Source organism: Cavia porcellus, unplaced genomic scaffold (genome assembly GCF_034190915.1).
Source record: "Cavia porcellus strain 051 isolate PalLab524CR breed Dunkin Hartley unplaced genomic scaffold, mCavPor4.1 scaffold_1, whole genome shotgun sequence".
NCBI lineage: Eukaryota > Metazoa > Chordata > Mammalia > Rodentia > Caviidae > Cavia > Cavia porcellus.
Window position 1 is genome coordinate 76,459,070 of NW_026947484.1, and position 18,073 is coordinate 76,477,142.

The 18,073-nt window shown below is 44.0% G+C and overlaps 1 protein-coding gene across 2 annotated transcripts in view; it reads left to right on the forward strand.

Moving 5' to 3' along the window:
• Nucleotides 1–1,391: 1,391 nt before the first annotated feature.
• Nucleotides 1,392–18,073, forward strand: part of Kank1 (KN motif and ankyrin repeat domains 1) — a 180,767-nt gene continuing 164,085 nt past the window's right edge. The window contains exon 1 of one of the 2 annotated variants that reach the window (XM_063250301.1): nt 1,392–1,407. The gene's annotated coding sequence lies outside the window, so the exon portion shown is untranslated. Of the gene's footprint in view, nt 1,408–9,245; nt 9,263–18,073 lie in introns of those variants that run through there. The other variant, XM_063250304.1, reaches the window with a different exon arrangement.

The window sequence follows — 18,073 nt, forward strand, 5'->3', positions numbered from 1 at the left end:
TTGAGGCAAATGTAAACTAAATGTTTACTTATAGCACTCAGGAAGCTGAGGCAGAAGGATTGTGAGTTCAAGTCTGGCCTGGAATAAACAGAGAGAGAGAGCGCGCGCGAGCGCGCGACACACACACACATACACACACACACACACACGGACAGAGGAATGAGAGGTCAACACAAGTTATTCTGCAGTGGGGTACACTTCTGCTTTTGAAGGGCACTGAAGTTTGAACTTTTCCATGCGGGAGCCCCTCTGCCCCTTCCAGCTCTCCCCAGTGGGAATAGTTATCCTCAACACACACACAGGATCCAAATGTCCTGTTGGATAAATGAGGAGTCGCCCCTCGCCATTCCGGCGGGACAGGGCGCCTCTCGGGGGCTCTGCCAGAGCATTGGTCCCCGCCCTTCCTCCCCAGGCCGCACATTCCGTCCGTGATGCCTGAACACTCTTGGCACTCTCTCCAATAGCGTGCCGTGTGTAAGGCCGGCCAGGCGCTTGCCGGGCAGGACGGCTCACGCGGAGGCCCTGCGCTGAATGTGGTTGGAGAGTTGGCACTATGGTTTGTGTCGGAAATCCCCGTTTTTCTTAACATCGATCCTCTCCTATCCAAGCTTTCCTGCCGTTTCAAGCCATCCTCCGTGCCTTTTGGACCCACTCTAACTCGAGTTTAGCACTGAACTGGGAAGTCACTTCAAACCTAAACTCTCGAGGCAATCGCTGCGTTTTCTTCGGAGCCCCTCGCACCCCGACTCTGCAGGACCCGAGGACGCCTCCCCCAGCCGGAGCGAACGCACCGTGGGCTCTGCGGCGACCAGGTGGGCGGAGGAACGCGGCCCGGCCGAGCCACCTGTAGGAAACCGGAGCCCCGCGCGCTTGTGAGCCTGGATCGGAAGACAATTTCTTTGCAGCTTGCAGGGAGCGGGGGTGTTAACCTTGGCAGCCGCACGTGTCCAGCCCGACCGGTCCAACTCTGGGCATGCATTTCGCTCGGGGCGGTGGGAGTAAGCACTGGAACTCGGTCAGCCGCGCGCGGAGCGGGGCGCACCACGGTGCCTCGTGGGCCCGCGGCTGGCCGAGCGGCGCGCAGGCGCACTGGGGCCACCGAGCTCCGGGGTACAAAGGACCGCCGCGTAAACCCTGGCTTCCTAGGGCCCGGGGACCCGCCCGGGGCTCCGCTTCAGGGGTGCATCTACCGTCCGTCGTCCCGGTGCCTGGGGCTTAGGGGCGTCTCCCGGTCTCCCGGCGCTGCCGCAGCGGCCCGCGGCCGATGCGCGCTCGGGGTTTAATTCTGGCGCTGCCGGCCCGGCCGACTCCGCCCCTTGCGCCCGCCCCGCCCCGCCCCTTCGGGTCCCCCAGCAGCAGCGCAGCCCGCGGCCGGCGGGGCGCGCAGGTTGGGAGGAGCGGCAGGAGGTGAGTGGCGCCGGGTTGCGCCGAGCTCCTTTCCCTGGCGGGGTGGGCCCGGGCGCCGTCCGGCCTGTGACCCCCTGCACCGCGGCCGCCCCCGCGCCGAGCTGGTAAACTTGGCGCGCGCCCTGGGCGCACGGCTGCCGCGGCGGAGGCGGAGGCCGCCCCTCGGGCTCCTACTCGCCCGGGCTCCCGAGGCGGCCTCTGGACGGCTCTGGGGAGAGATCCGAGAGCTGCCTTCGTCGCCGCGGGCGCCCGAGTTGGCGCGCATTGCGGCGGCGGCGGAGCTCGGGGGCGTGGAAGAGGGAGCGCGGCGCCCCGGCTCCGGGCAGCGGGAAACTACTCGCGGGCCGGCGGGCGGGCGGGTGCGGGCGCCTCGCCACACCAAACCGAGGGCGCCGGCCCTTGGGTGCTTCTGAGCCCTTTCTTAGTCCGAGACGGTTTGGAGTACTCTTCTCGGAGGCGTCTTCCCGTTGAAGTCGGTGCTGTGCTCTGCCGAAGGGAGTGGCGGTCAAGACCCCTTTATCCTGTGTTCTGGAGCGGCAGGTGGCCTCGGGTCGCCTCAGCCGGCTCAGAGATGGCTCCAGCCAGGGTGGAGAGAGTGGGGGATGGGTGTGGGTACTAAGATTCCTGGGGTTTGGGGAGACCTTCCAGTCCCGCAGTACTGTGTCGGTTTCGGGAGGGTCTGCAGTGGCAAGTCTAGGGAGGGTGCACGAGTCCTTAAGCGGACTTGGTTCCTGGGCGTCCCCACTTACGTGTCACTTTGGCAAACGCACAAGGAGCCCAGCCACCTTCAGTTCCCCTTCACCCGGGTCCCGCGGAACTTTAAGAGGTAACCTTTGTGATTGGCGCTACGGGTTAGCGAGAGCTGTGTTGCACGAGGATGACCCGGTGGGGGCCTGGCGTGCGCCGGCGTTGATAGCCTTTGGCGTCCTCCGGCACTCGCTCTCTGCGGAAGTTCAGGCCATCTTACAAATTAATGAATTTTGTCAGGCTGTGAACCCTAAGACTAACAAGGTAAAAGCATCCACATCTGTCATCGAGCGGGTCCTTGACCACCGTCATGCCCTGCCCTTCCGAACTAGATGGAAATCAGGGATTCCTTATTTTTAGCCAGTGACTTTATTCTTGACTTTTATGGTGCTTGATTTATTTGCTAGTTTCTCCGTTCAACTTTCTCTGTTTCAGTGTTAAGCATTATTGCATTTTGTTTATTTAATATTTTGAAATGTATGCATGGTTTCTCTTACATGAGAAACCCAGACTATGAAGAGCAAAATAAAAGAGATGGATAATAGAGAACAAGGAGATACTTTGCAGAAGGGAAGGAGACTAGATGGAAGGAGGGCAGAGGAAGGGAACAGGATGAACAAAATATTAAGATGTATCCTGTGCATGTATCAGCTTCTCACGGAGCATGTAATCATTATGTACCTCAAACATGTCCTAATCAAGTACCCCAAACTGGAAAAAAGGAAAATGCTTTTACAAAAGAATTCCTCAGCTCATCCACCAGTGAATTCTTCTAGACCTTGCTTTTTTTTTTTTTTTTTTTTTTGATACCGGGGATCGAACTCATGACCTAGTGCTCGCCAGGCAGGCAAGTGTATGCCGCCGAGCTAAATCTCCTGCTTCTTCTAAGCTTTTAAAGGAAGACAAATAATATACAAATTCTTTGAGAGAACTAAAAGCAGGAAATATTAACGGCTTATTTTATATCAAATTTTGACAAGTAAATTAAATGGAAAAATGCACATCTTCCTATCGATAAAATAAAAATATCAAATGTAAAGAGAGATTTCTTTTTCGAGATGTTGGTTTGGGTGTATTTGACACCTTCATGCTCAGATAAACGTACTGTGCTTACCCCTTTACCATTAGTTTGCCCCTGTAAGTGTGCAATTCAGTGAGTGGTTTTTAGGATATTTATGAAGTTATTCGGTCACCATTAATCCCAGATTGTTCCCATCACCCATCAGAACAACTCTATTTCCTTAGTCATTCCCCATTTCCTCCTCCCTATCCCTGTTCCTCCTTGGAGCCTAACCACTTGTGACCGAGATTGAATGAGAAGGCAATGATGATTAGCTTTGTTCCTTTTACTATTAATAGGTTTGGGGAAAGCCACTGCCACTGAGGCAATTGAAGAAAAATTAAGTATGGGCAGTCCTACAGGGGAGGTTAAAATGCTGAGGAGGAGGAGCTGTTGGTGAAGGAGTAATGGCCTCCCTTAAAGATACAGAAATTGGGAATGCATTTTATCTCCCAGGGCACAGGGTTGCATTTGGGCATGTTTTATGCTCTTGATTTGCCTCAGGTACAGATCTCTTCATTGAAGTCCCGCAGCAAAAGTGAATTCTGGCTTATGTTTTTTGGAGAGGTGTTAAGAGAATACTAAAAAAGTTAAGGTCTATGTTTGGTTTTTTGGGGTGCTGGGGATTGGATCCAAGGGCCTCCAGCGTGCCAGGGAAATGTTCTACCCCTGACCTATACGTGGAGTCCTTAAAAGTACTCTGTAAAATTTTGTCCAACCTGGCCCCAAAGAGACCACGGGCATTGATACATCCAAGACCAGGTTCATTTCAGGGCTGTAGTATTTGCTCCCAAATACTCCTCTGAATTAAAGTTCTCCTACGTTAACCTTTTTGACCAGGGAGGAGGAGATGGGAAAACAGAGGGAATGTGAGGCGGAAAGACTGGAGTGAGCAGTGCTTGTGGGAGCAGGAGACTTAGAGAACTGTAGAGGTAAGCAGTTCAGAAGCAGCAAAGTGAGTCTCAGAAATTACAGGCATTTCGCCTGGCTTTTGTTGGATTATTCATGCATGTTTTAAAAGTCAGTTGCATTGAATTGAACCTGGCCAAATTATGCCTCCATTGCACTTCTCATCAACCCTCCAATTATATAAAGACATTAGCTTGGTTTCAAATCTGCATTACAGGAAAAATGTTATGGCTGTTATATAGGCAAGTGGGCTTAAACCACCTTTTCTTTTTAAGTAACTTTTAAAAATTGAGCTATATACTGGGGCTGGGGATATAACTCAGCAGCACAGCACCTGCCTGGGAAGCACGAGGTCATGACTTTGATCCCCAGTACCCCCCATAAATAAATAAATTGTGCTACATAGCAAGCATACAGTAAGTGTACATCTTGACAAATTCTCACAAAACTCACATAAACTTGTAACCTGCACCCAGGTAAAGAAGCAGAACGTTGACAACATTGCAGAAAATCCTCTCATACTTTTTCCCCTCCCCTAGAGGAATCACTATGACAACCATAGATGAATTTTGCGTGTTTTAATACTTATATACATGAATGAAATTTTATATACCACACACACTGTGGTTTGTTTCAACTTAGCTGTGTTGTTTATAACTTAGCTGTGTTGCTGCCGGTGGCTGAAGTTCAGTCACTTTTATTGCTGTTTGTCATTTCATTGTGTGACTTTATCACAGTATTCCTGTTCTGGGTGTATTGGTCAGTGCTAATTGGAGACACAGATTTAATGCATGATGTTTAAGGGTGTATGAGGTAGTCTTCCAGCGGCCGCTTGCAGAGTCAGGCGTGGAAGGTCAGAGATCTGGCACTCTCAGTAGTGTCCCGTGCGGGTCTGTATCAGGAGGTGGAAGGGTCTGTGCTGGAGGCCAGGAGACAGTGTCCAAGGCGAAGACTGGAACTCCTTGGAAGACACAGAAGCCAGTCCTCCATTTCCCTTTCATTTCAGTCTGGGGACAGCTGCCCTAGGCTGGGTCTTCTGTCTGTAGTAAATTCCTTCAGCCCCACCCAGAACTATGCTGATCCAGTTTAGCTGGGTGTTTCTTACTCAAATTGACACAGTTGAGTAACTATCACATCTAGGGTCGGAGGGTTTTTGAGTACTGCAATTTTCAAGTTTTTGCAAATAGTGTGATTATGAATATTCTAGTACATTCTTGATAGGCACATATGTGCTTGGATATGTACTCAGGGATAGATTTCTGAATTCCAGACTAGTGTTCAAGTTGGAAGACGCTGTCAAATAGAGTTCTAAAGTGTTTATGTAGGTTGCATTTCTACCAGCCGAGTATGGGAGCTCTGTCCTGGCCTCTTAAAACTCCAGAAGTAGATCTGTAGGGAATTTGGCAAAAGAATAGAAGGTGACCCCTCTTTACTTCATCCTGGAGGGTTATTTCTATTGTATTCACTTTCAGCACCTTTCTGTGTGTTCAGATGATTCTAATACTTTTTTTCTAATTCCGATACTTTTGTATTTTTTAACACTGTTGCTTAATATTGTTCATTCTTCCATTTTTATTTTTTATTTTATCCCTGCATAAATCTGTGGGTGGCTTTCATTTAAGAGTGCTTGTCCCAGCATTGGGAAAGTAGATTTTGGAGTTTTACTAGTGTAGGCTATGTGATCTAACAGTACATTGAATGTTTAAATTTTTACAAATTCATACAATAGAAAACACATTGCTGTTAATTCTTAAAATACTCCTCATGATTTTAAACACACGTCTGCCATCTTTCTGCAGCACTTCTGAAATCATCTTTAATGAGTATCTTTAGTGGTGCTGCTGAATTGGTTCAAATCGTTTACCTTGCATAGTCATTTTGATTTTAAGTGCTAGATTTGAGGAATAAGGTAATGAGCACACACCATTATGTTTTATTGGACAGAAGTTGCCATTAAAAAGTTTAATCAGTTAGGCATGATAAAAAATACAGTGAACCCGTTTAATTATTTCACTTGCCTGAGAAGCATGAGGCCTTGAGCTAAAAAAAAATTGTTTCAATAAATAAACTAACCACTCCCACTCACTTCTGACACACTCATCCCATTATTCTTGGCAGTTTTATAATAAGTTTTTAAAAAATCTAAAAATCTAACTATCCATCATAGTTTTGGTTAACCCTTGTATATTGTTGCAGAAATAATCTTTGTGCACAAGTTTTCCCCTTTGTTGGTTGGATGTCTGTAAGCTAAAGGTTTTCTTTTCTATGGCTGTGGACTGTTCTCTGCAAAACTGAGTTATCTTTGAGCTTCAGAGGGAATTGGTTAAAGAGACATTTAAATTGCTAAATAGATTACCTACAAAGGATATGCATCTGAAAGAGTTTAATTGTAGTTCTAAAATAATGGTCAACTTGACCCTGATAGCTTCATTGTAAACAGCATAAGTTGAACTTTTGGTTCAATCTCATTTACCATAGGCAATTTTTCTTTACCCTTGGTTAATGGTACTAAACCATGAGCTTTATGAACTACAAGAAGAATCTTATCAAGTAGCTTTTGTCCAGAAGTTATGTGTCAAAATTTCAAATACCAGTCAGATAAATTTTTTTCAAAGAGGGATTTAGTTTATTCAATAAATGATGAATGTTTGAGCTGTGGGTCAGGGAAGATCTTTCTCACCTGGATCCTTAACTGCATGGCAAGATCCTGTCTCAAACCCCCCCCCCCCCCCCCCGCACAAAATGGTTTTACAGGAAAGCAAGAATTGGGCTGAGCTTAGGAGATCTTTAGAAATTGTCTGGAGAGCAGATCTGTGTGAAAGTATAGGACTCCCGCGCCTTCTCAAGGGGAAAGATAACAGTCCACAGGGAGAGAGCCTCCATGGACCACTCCAGACAGTGGGAGTGATATTGGCTTCCTTATCATTTTTTTTTCTTTTATAAAAATAACTGGCACAGTATAAAGGCAACAAACAAACAAAAAACCCTGGGGCTCTTTGGGAGGAAGCTGTTTTGAATGTGCCAGTCGGCCCATGGGATTTGGTTCTGCAGGCTTGGTCGTGACCTCCTCTGCCTGGTTATAGCTCTTAACTCCTGTCCATCTTTCCCTAACATTTAGTGAACATTTCCCTAATGTAAAGGCTGCTCCACCGAACTTAAGTCAGCATCGATTAACTTCAGTGAGCAACAGTTATATTTCTGTGGTGTGTGAGGCTCTTGTGAGGGAATGCAGAGACTAAACCCGCAGAAGGGTAAGTGGTGAGGTACATGACATAGAACTGAATCAGGCGAGAGGATGGAACGACTCAGTATGGGTGAGGATGGCTCTTTCTGGAAAGGTAGCTGATGGAGGAATCCATGCAGAGGAGAGAGGTGATAGGGAGATTGGACTTTAAAAAATACGTGGAGGTGGAGACGAAAGGGCATCATGTTTAGGCAGCAGCTTTAGGAAGAGCGAGGCAGTGAGCTGTCTGCTTGACACACAATAGCCTGGCCGGTCACATGCTTGGAGACTCAGGAGAACAGCAATTTGAGATCGTACTGTGCCTTTTTCCCATTGACTTGTGATTGCCAATGAATTTCCATTAACTTGTTCTTTGTGTAAATGTTATAGCACTGGACCCAAACTACCTAATTGGAATTTAGGATCTCTTGCTTGCTGGGTGACATTTGGCAATTTCCTGAGGCTATTTTTCATCTGTGTACAATAGGATAGTAAACTCCTTGTGGTGGTGTGTCCATGTAATCCCATCTACTCAGGAGGCTGAGGCAGGAGGATTGCAAATTTATGGCCAAACTGGGCAACATAGTGAGACCCTGTCTAAAAATAAAACTTCCGTAATAGGGTTATTGTGAAGATTCAGTGAGTTCAAACCAACGCCATTGTTTGAGGCAGTTTCAAAGCTGCCTAGAATCAAGGCTGACTGGTACACTATGTTGGCTATTTCTTGTTTGCTAAGTTTCTGAATCTAAAACTTTCTGTGTTTTCACTACCTGAATAACACAAGCAACAAATGAGACCCACTAGTCTCTGATTCTAGCTCAGTTACAATTTCTTTTTAAATGTAACTGCTATTTCTGTTTTTAGATCTTCTGGTGGTTATGACTGTAACAAATTAGCCCAAAACTTAGTAGCCTAAATACCTTAATGGTGTTTTGGAATGCTTGTTCCAGGGACCATGGGTTGCTCTGCTCCTTGGGACGTTGGCTAAGTCCCTCTTTAGTCCGCTTCTCTCCCGGGTCCGAGAACGCTGTGCTCCAATGTCTTGTGTTGTGGTGCTGGTGGGCTCAGGGTCGACTATTATGTGTTCACATGGGGACTTCATCTGTCCTTATGGTGACATAAATGTAGTGGCCCCAGGCAGGTGGATTTTTGGCATCAGGCTTCCCTTAGATATTAGGGAGAAAACTGCAGAGAACAGTCAGTATGGTTGGTGTATGTGTTTGTTTGTGTGCGTAGTTTTTTCTCCATAATAAGGAATTTTGGAGACCAGCCAGTTTAAAATTTGCAGTATGGGCCAGATAGTGGCACATGCCTATATCCCAGCACTCTGGGAAGCTGAGGCAGGGAGGACGATTGAAGATTTGACCTCAGCCTGGGAAATGACATTTTGAGGAAGCCCTGTCTCTAAATAAATAAATAGGCCAGGGAGTAGCTGGTGCAAAGGCCCTTGGTTCAATCGAAAAACAGCCTCCAAGTTGACTAAAATTAACTATTGCATTCTGTGGTGAATACCTCAGACCAACCAGCTGGAAGCTTCATTTTTTTTTTTTTAACTGAGACTAAACCCAGGGCCTTTACATGGAGCTATATCCATAGGCCCTTTTTAATTTTCTGTTTCAAGAAGGGTTCTGTCTGAGTTGCCCAGGCTGGGCTCAGCCTCCCAAAGTACTGGGATTGCAGGCATGTGGCACCGTGCCTGGCTGCAGCCGTCTCTGTAGACTTGTACCATCCATATTACATTTTATAATTCTGACAATATCTGTTATTATACCCTGCTAGTTGATAGAACCTCACACCTCTCCTTGCTCTTCTCCCTTCTGCCTCTGATTGTTTCTTTTTTTGAATTTTGTGTTGCCCAGGCTGGCCTTGAACTTGAAATCCTCCTGCTTTGGTCCTCTTGAGTGCCGGGATTACAGGTAGGGTCCACCATGCCCACTTTACAGCTTTCATTGGTATTATTTTTTCTTAGGTATCTCTATAATTTTAAGTAAAGCATTCCATTCTTACAAGGCTGTAGAGATATGGAAAGGAAAGGTGGCGGAGGGTGTGTGTGTGGGAGGGACAGTAGAGGAAAACATCAGATTTGAATGGGAGAAGCCTGCCAAAGAGGCTCTTGCAAACACTCCATCTGAGAGATGTGATTACCTGAATTATGTTCTCTTCATGGACATAGCAAGTGGTACAATCTGACAGCCTGTTTCTTCTCTTTGTCTTTTAAGTTCATACCTGTTTGCTTTTTCCTTCTTTGTGCTTGGCATTTAAATTATGGGCACTGGAAGCAAATGATATTCTCACTAAAGAAGCATCTTAAATGCACTGCTGAGTATTTGTATATGGATGTGACGCAGAAAGACCTGTCAGAAATAAGTATCCTCATGCTTTTTTCATCACCAAAGCAATCAGTTAATTGGGAACAATTATATATTCTATTGAGTGTCCGGAACGCTGTAAATCTATTGGTGATAGATTTTTTTTTTATCCCTCTTTTAATTCATTTAGTTAATGGAATGGAGCAGTGGGGTTTAGTTTAACTCTCACAAGACTCATGCTAATCCCTTTATATTATCTGAGTCCCTGAGGAGTGCATAAGTAGTTCACTTGTTGATTTACAGTTTGTAGTTACTACATATTGCAGATAAAACCTGTTTAATATATTTTAAGTATAGTTTTTGGCTTGATTATCCGGAAGAATGCAAATTTGTACTTTTCGATTAAATGTTACATGTTTGACTAAATGGGTTCATATTTCTCTTGATATTACTGACTGGTTTACTCTTTAGCTTGGAGAAACATATTTAAAGAAATCAGAGTGAAAGTAGAAATCAAGCCTGAATATTTTCCAACTTTCTTCCTCTCCTGCACTTCCTCTTTCTCTTCTATTTTAGTGTTCATCTCAACAGACCTGTCCTTTCTTAAAAAGAACAGTTCTCTTAGGAATGAGAGTATCCCTGTTAGGAGATGTTCATCTCACTTTTCTGCCGAATACTTCATTTCTCCTTCCCGGGAGTCATAGACCAAGCCAGTCAGCTTTATACTGTGCCCCCTTCCAGTTACTACTCTTCTATATCCTAAATTACTTTTTATTGGTGTTTAAACTTTATGTACCTGGTATTACCAAGTATGTGCCTTTCTGTGCTTTACTTTCCTCTCTGGACCTGATCTATTTTGTTACATGTGGTTATGGGTTGTGTATCCTTATTGTTACAGTCTTCCATTGTGTTAACTGTCAGCTGTTTATCTAACTGTAGATATACACAGGGTTGTTTCCATCATTGGACTCTTCAAGTGAATGATACTGTCATGGGCAATTTTGTGTGTGTTTTCTAGTAACTATGTATGCACGATTAATTTAGATACATATCTAGCAGTAGAATTGTTGTTGCACCATGCTTTTAAGCTGACATAGATACAGCCAAAGTGGTTTCATTGATTTATACTGTCAACAGCAGTAGGTGAGTTCCAGTTGCTCGTCATTCTTCCTGGTGCTAATCTTGTAAATGTCTTATTGACTTCTGCAGATGACTAATGAAGATAAGCACTTCACTGTGCATTTTAGCACAGTGAATAGAAAAGCTAAGTCAGCTCAGTATTCATCTAGAGACTTTCTGTGAGTTAATTAACTGATGCAGGACTTCTATTTATGTTATAAAATTCACTTGTAGTTTTTTTTTCTTCTATTGGATAGTTCAAGGGATTTGTATTTAATAAAGAGCATAAATCTGCAAAGAAGCTACCAATTCTGAGGATTTAGGTGCTCAGTATGCTTGACAGCTGAAATTTTACTCGTGGTGTTTTCACCTTTGCTAATTTGTTAAACCAGCCTATTGATTTTTGCCTTTCCCTGTGACATTTTTTATAGGGGAAGTGGTCTGAGTCATCCTCTGAAGTTAGCCAGGATCACATTTCCACATGAAAGTATAAATGAAAATTGGAGATCTTGTTTTAAGGGGGATACAAAGGGATTGTCAGCGGAGGATTGTTTCTTGTGAAGTTTCAAGGGCAGAGCTCTAAGTTTTGGTGTTTCTTTGAAAATGAAGTTAGTAGCTTCTACGAAACAGCCATTGTTTGGCATACTTGGGAATGTTTTGATTTACTCCTGTTGGTCTTTTGAAATTCCGCCTTTCAGGTTCTCATTAGAGCACCTATTTTGTCTTTTCAGTTGATTCTTAAGAATTGCATACTGTTTTAGAGCTGGGCATGGTGGCACACACCTGTAAATCGGGAGGCTGAGGCAAGAGGAATAGCTGCTAGTTGAGACCAGCCTAGGCTACACAGTGAGTTCAAGGCCAGCATGAACTACATAGCAAGAATCTGTCTCAAAAAAATCAAAAGAACCAAAACCAACCCCCCCCCCCAAGAATTGTGTAGTTTTTCGAGAATATCATATGCAACTCTCAGCTAGCTTTGTATTTATCCTGGTTATATGGTTCCTCCCGCCTTCAATATTATTAGAAGCCCCTGAGCAAGAAACAGGTGCCTGCCAGGTGTGGCGGCACATGCTTACAATCCCAGCACTTGGGAGGCCGAGGCAAGAGGATTGTCGCAAGTTTGAGGCCAGCCTGGAATACACAGTAAGACCCTGGTGTTTTTTTTTTTTTTTTGTTTTGTTTTTGTGGTGGGGAGAAATAGGTATTTTGTGGTCTTAAATACCTATAAGGTAATTTTGGGTACTGTTTATACTTGGTGGAGATTAAATTCTGGATTATATAACCTGGAGGCTTTTGGCGAATTTAAGCTTCTGACCTTGAGGGCAGAATAAGAGTTCTTTGCCTCTGGAGATATCACACTTCAAACTCTTTCCACAATTATAATTCAGGAGTAGGAGGAGGGCTGAATCCTTATCAAGGACAGAGGGTTGGGAGAGAAATGATTGCGGTTTGCTTACTTCAGCACAAAGTTTCTCAGCCCTGGCATGCTTTCAGGAACAATTGGGAGAAGCAGCTGATGAAATTTTTTGTATATGGTTTTTACTCATTTAAAGTTGAACAAATTCAAGGCTCGGGTCCCTAGTGAGATCATGTGGACCTGGTTGCGTTCTGCTGTGTCTTTACTGGAGTGGGGATAGGAAGAGGAAGAATCGTGCTTCCAGAATTGGATCGGAGAACTGTTCATGGCTCCAGGAATGACAGAAATGTGGGTGGGAGGTGCAGGGCAGACCGGCTTGAGAAATACCAGGCTCTTTCATGGCGTGGCCAGGTGGGAGGGGAGCAGCTAAGGTTGTCCTTCATAGGCATTTTTGATTTTGTGGAATGAATTTTATCAGTAGGATACCGGGGCGATCAAATCTGCCTACGATACTGAATCACCTGTAGTTTAGATCCCATTATGTGGTACTTGTCCTGCAGGTGATTCAGTCGTCTGTTTCCATCAGCTAACATGAAAACATTTAAGTTATGAAGAGGTTTGTTCAGTGAGGTTTGACCGCATCTGCCAAGCTGACATCAGAGTTCCTGTCTTGTTCACCCTTGCTTTACTCTGTGGACTCAACCATGAAGGAGCTGTAAGTTATAGTCCCTGCACTCATGGTGTACGGTGTGTGAAGACTGTTTGGATCAGTTGTTAGGATAAGAGAGAAAGAACTGTTTCATTTATGGTTTATTGTAGCAGCTTAGAAAACAAAAGGCTCCTGTTTAGACACAGGAGGGAGGAGGAAGACCAAATTGCAAGTCTTCATGAAAACCTTTTGCCACTGCAGCCTTTCACACCAAGGAGCTTGCTTGGCTCTTGCAACAGAAGTGGCATTATGTCAGCACTCAGCTCCACCTGTTGCTGGGAGGGGTGTGCCCGTGGTTTACTTTCTGGAGGTCAAAAGAGAGTAATGGGACCTTGAGGAGGTCAGCCCAGAGCTGACCATAAAGTAGCTTTAGTGCAGAGGAAAGAACTGACTTCTTCCTGCTCTGTCACCTCCGATAGTAAGAGGAGGAAATGCTGCCTCGGGGGCTTGGGGTTTACATGGTTTGTAAATCATGTTCCTGGGAACTTTGTCAAGGAGAAGGTGTCCATGAGCCCCTGGCCTCACATCGCATTTGTGGACACAACTGTGCTTCCCTCTGACGAGGCCCATTTGGTTAGAGTCCTGAGGTAAATCTGTGGTACCAGGCTGGTGGCCCTGGGTCTCAGGCTAGGCTGGGGCCACCACATCCTGCAAACTGAGCTCCGTCCTGGGCATCCCTTTCTCTCTCCTTGACCCCGGAATCCCAATCCAGTATAGCTTCTTCATTTTCCATTTCTAACCTACATTTTACGATTGGACTGGTGAACTTGAGGGGATCTAGAGTCAATACAGGTATAAGCTTGTAATCTGAGCACTCTGGAGGCTGAGGTAGAGGACTGGTGTGAGTTCGAGGGCAGCCTGGACTGCATAATAAGTTCAAGTCTAGCGTGGACAACATAGTGAGACCCTGTCTCAAAAACAAACAGTAAGCAATGCAAATAAATGTAAGGCAGTAGTTTGGAGCTTCAGTCTTAAGAGTCTCAAGCTTAGTAGTTCCTGCTGGCGTATGATGTTTTATTTACCTCTCTGGGATCGGAAAGAAACATGAGTATCATTTTTTTTTTTTTTTTTTGTCTTTTTCGTTTTTATCGGTACCAGGGATCGAACTCACGATTGCCTGCTTGCAAGGCAGGTGCTTATGCCGCTAAGCTAAATCCCCAGCCCCAACATGAGTATCATTATACTGTGGTGTTAAGTGTGTGTTGGTGAATTTTTGTGGAGTTGAGTGGGGGGGAGGGGTGTGCAGGGAGAGGAGATGAGGAAAATGTAAGGTATAGTATCTGTCTGTAAAACTAAAAAAGAAAAATCTCCAAGGAGCTGCCTGTGTGGTCCTGCCAGAGGAGCAGAAAAAGACTGAAGCCCTAGATATGCTACAGTGGACCAGAACGTAGAAGTGTGGCAACAAATAAAAGCCAAGGGCAGGCTAAGGGGACCTGAGCACTGTAGGAACTCCCATGCCTAGAAGTACTGTCTTCTTTCTGTATCCACTCTTAACTGATTTTGCCTGAGCAAAAGTCTTCCTGCCTGCCACGTGGAGATAATGAGAGCTCTGAGAGCTGCTGCACGGAGGAGCTGAGAGGATTGGTGAGATACCGGATGCCTGAGCCTCACGTCCACAGCAAGTGGCCCAGCTTGTTTAGGGTGAAGAGATTCCAGCTTGTTTAGGTGATTGTTCTGTAGGAGTTGAGGTTGGGGCATTGGATACTGGGGAGACTGAGGAGAGACAAGCTATCTTCCTGGATCCCGGATGGGTGCTCTGATCTCCTCTCTTGGGAATACCTGTGGGCTTGCTGGCCTAGAACCCTGCTCCAGGCAACTACTGGACCCTAAGGAAGGGTCTGTGGTACAGACTGTTCATCCTTTGTAAGGTCTCCAGAGAATCACTTGTAAATGCATTTGATAAACTGTAGGTGTGCCATTGGTGGTTCAACTGGTGGTTCCTTGTATCTGAAGCTTGGGGAAGTGAGGATAGTAACATTGTATTTGTGCTACATGTTACATGGGTATGCATAGTAACATTGTATTTATGCTAGCAGTTTACAGGGAAAGGCAAAGAGTGGCCAGTCCCATTCTTTTAACTTTCCTTAACTTCTGCTGAATCCAGTGATTTGGATTGGATTGTTTCTCATAGAACATGAACAAAGTATTGCCTGCTGTATTCCTACTAAAATTAAGAACTTTATTCAGCAGTATAAATAACTGTGACCTTGTACAATTTGGAGTTGCGGAATAGTTTTCTAGATGAATGAAGATTCAGACCTTCTAGTCTTAACCCTTTGTATCAAATTGTAGAAAATTCTGTACATTGGTCTAGATGTAGCAGTTTACATAGCCTTCCTGACAGCACTTGAAATCTTGCTAATTCTGATAAGGAAAGCTGGGCCCCAGCTGCCAGACTTTTCAAGGCTTGACTCTTTTGGGTGAGCAGTGCCTTGCTGCTCTGTGCCTGTAGTTTCTCAGCATTGCCCCTCGATCTTTCCCTAGGTACTTACACTGTGTGCCCCCATTCACATTGTGACCCCTGCAGATGAAAATCTGTTTAATTATAGGAAATGCTGGATTTCTGTAGACTTCCAGCTTGTCAGGATTTACCACAGACTTGTAAGAGATGCTGTGGAGTATTTTTCCTTTAAGAATTAGATTTTTAAGTGAGTTCATGTGTATTTTTGTGAAAATAGCTATGAAAAGAGGCATAACTTTGGATTTTATTTTTCTTTGGCTTCTGGGAAAAAAGTTGGATAGATCTAGAAATTTTCGTAGCACTGTTGTAATTGATCATCTGAAAGACTATTCACATCATTAAGTTTTGGAAACACTAGTGCTAAAAAGCTAAACAAACCAAACCCTGGGACTTAAAAAATGATTTCTGTGTCCCATAAAAACCCCAGAGAATATTTCCTTATTTTTCCAGCAGTCTGGTCTACCATTTTTTACACAGATAACCTTGATCTTTGTTTCAGCCCCTCCCCTCCCATTAGACATTAATTAGAAGCGTGAGCTGCTGGACCTTGTCTCCTCTGAACTTACTATTGTTCTCATCAAGGTCTTCTGAAGGTCAGCCAAACAAGTATCTCAAAAGTTCCTGCTTCCCCAGAGTTTGCTTGTCTTTGTAAAGTAAAAACTTGAATTAGAAAAAGTTAGAAGCTATTTTCATTTTACTGTATTTGGTATGCAAATGTTAGCCTGAAAATTTGCCAGCAATAAGAACAATACATCTGTCTGGCACCTTCAGATCATTTTAGGCATTAATCAACCCATTGATCATTAAAAGGTTTCAAAATACCTTACACTAGATTATGCTCAGTGATTTAGAACACTTTTCAGTTTTGTTTACACTACACAGTGGCCAGGGTTCTGCCACAGAGGTTCTGGGAATTAGACCCAGGGTCTTGTTAGGGAAATACTCTAACTCTGAGCTACATTCATAGATGTTTTAATTTTATTTTGAGGCAGGACTGGCCTTAGGCTGGGCTCAAACCTGTGATCAGCCTGCCTCAGCCTCTCAAGTAGCTGGGATTACAGGGGTGTGCCGATATACTGGGCAGGTCTTTATTTTAGATCACATTGAGTGAACTATCCCATTTTGAGACATACTCGTATGTCAGAGGACTACGAAGGAAATGGCCAGTCCATTTCTGGCAATTAATGTTCCTGCTTGTCTGTCACTTCTACTTATATTTAATTGGCTGAAACAACTCTTACATTATTAAGCCTGCCAATCATGGGTTAGGAAAGTGTAATTAGTTCTTTTATCTGCAAACATGGTCACATGAACATGGGGAGGGATATAATCTTCCAGGGAGGGCAGCAAATAATTGGAAATAATATAATCCACCATGTTGGAAAACTGTTTCATTCAAAGAGGTTTAATGGCCTTTATACCACCTCACAGTTTTTAAAAATTGATTAAGTCTGTACTTTGGATTTTATTTTGAAAAGGTTATGCCTCAGAAATCTGTCTAGATATGGAAAGCAAGGTCTGCTTTTTTGGATAGAACTGATTAATCTTTTATGAGTTGGAAAGCTGTACCTACAATTTGGTAACTATCCATCCATTGTTTCTCAAGATTCTAGATCTATATTTTAGTCAAGAAATCACATTTCTTCTTGTTTGTGGCTATGTGCTACTATTTTATTGACCAGCTAATTTTTGTTTAATTGCCTGAATTTAATCTGATTTTAGTGGCCAGTTAAAAGTAACAGAACTATCAAGAAGAGCAGAAATGAGACCTGTTGAAAACAAAATTTATTAGGGCCCAGTACTTCTCTTTAAAAAGTAAAATTGCTGAGCTGTTGCTGATATTCTTACTAGGGAATTTTTGTCTTGTCATTTAAGAAGCACGACATTGTCATTTGAAGAAAGATGGCCAGTCATGCTGACCATGATGCAATATACAGAATTTGGAGTCTCCATGTTGGGGAGATGCAGAAGTCTGTTGAGGGGCATCATGGCCATTCCTGCAGCTTCTCGCACACATTGGATGTAGATCTGTTGAAGTTGGGGGCTGTATCTATTTGGGGAGGAGTCTTGGAAAAGTTCTGTAATTTTCGTGAGAGGGTTGAAAACTCTTTTGCTTGGTTCACTTCTAAAATGGACTAACCCTCCCCTGGGGACACACAATGCTGTGCTTGTGACCGGTCCCCAAAGCTGTGAAACCTTGTTTTGTGGGGAGTAGGGTTCATTTGCAAAGCTCAGAAGGGTTTTACATATTAGCTTTTAGAGTATTGGGTATGAGAAGTGCTGCATTCTCTTTCCCTCTACTTTCTCTCATTGAATTAGCATGTATGATATCTTCACTGTATATTACTAGAGAATAGGGAATAGTTCTAGAAGCAGTAACAGCAAACCTTCAGATATGGCCATGTATTTTGCATGTCTTAGCCACCCTGTTTTTGAGAATCATTAGAAAAGTTCCTGTAGGCCTAAGACATTCTGGGATGTTTCTTGGGAAAATACTTGGTTTATTGAAGATTTATTGAATGATGTGAGTCTTGTAAGAGATTGTGATTTCTGTGTTGCTTTGACCAAATTTATATCCTGCTGTTAAAAAAAAAAAAACCATCCTGCTAGCTACTTTTATTAGCCAATTTAGGTACCATTTTACTACTTAATACATTTTCTGCTTGTTCTAAATTTAGTTTTTTCCATTATTTTTTAAATTAAGACAAATGTAATTACATCTAGTTTTGAAAATTGCCTCAAGCATTTTTGGAACAAGGTTGAGGATAAATA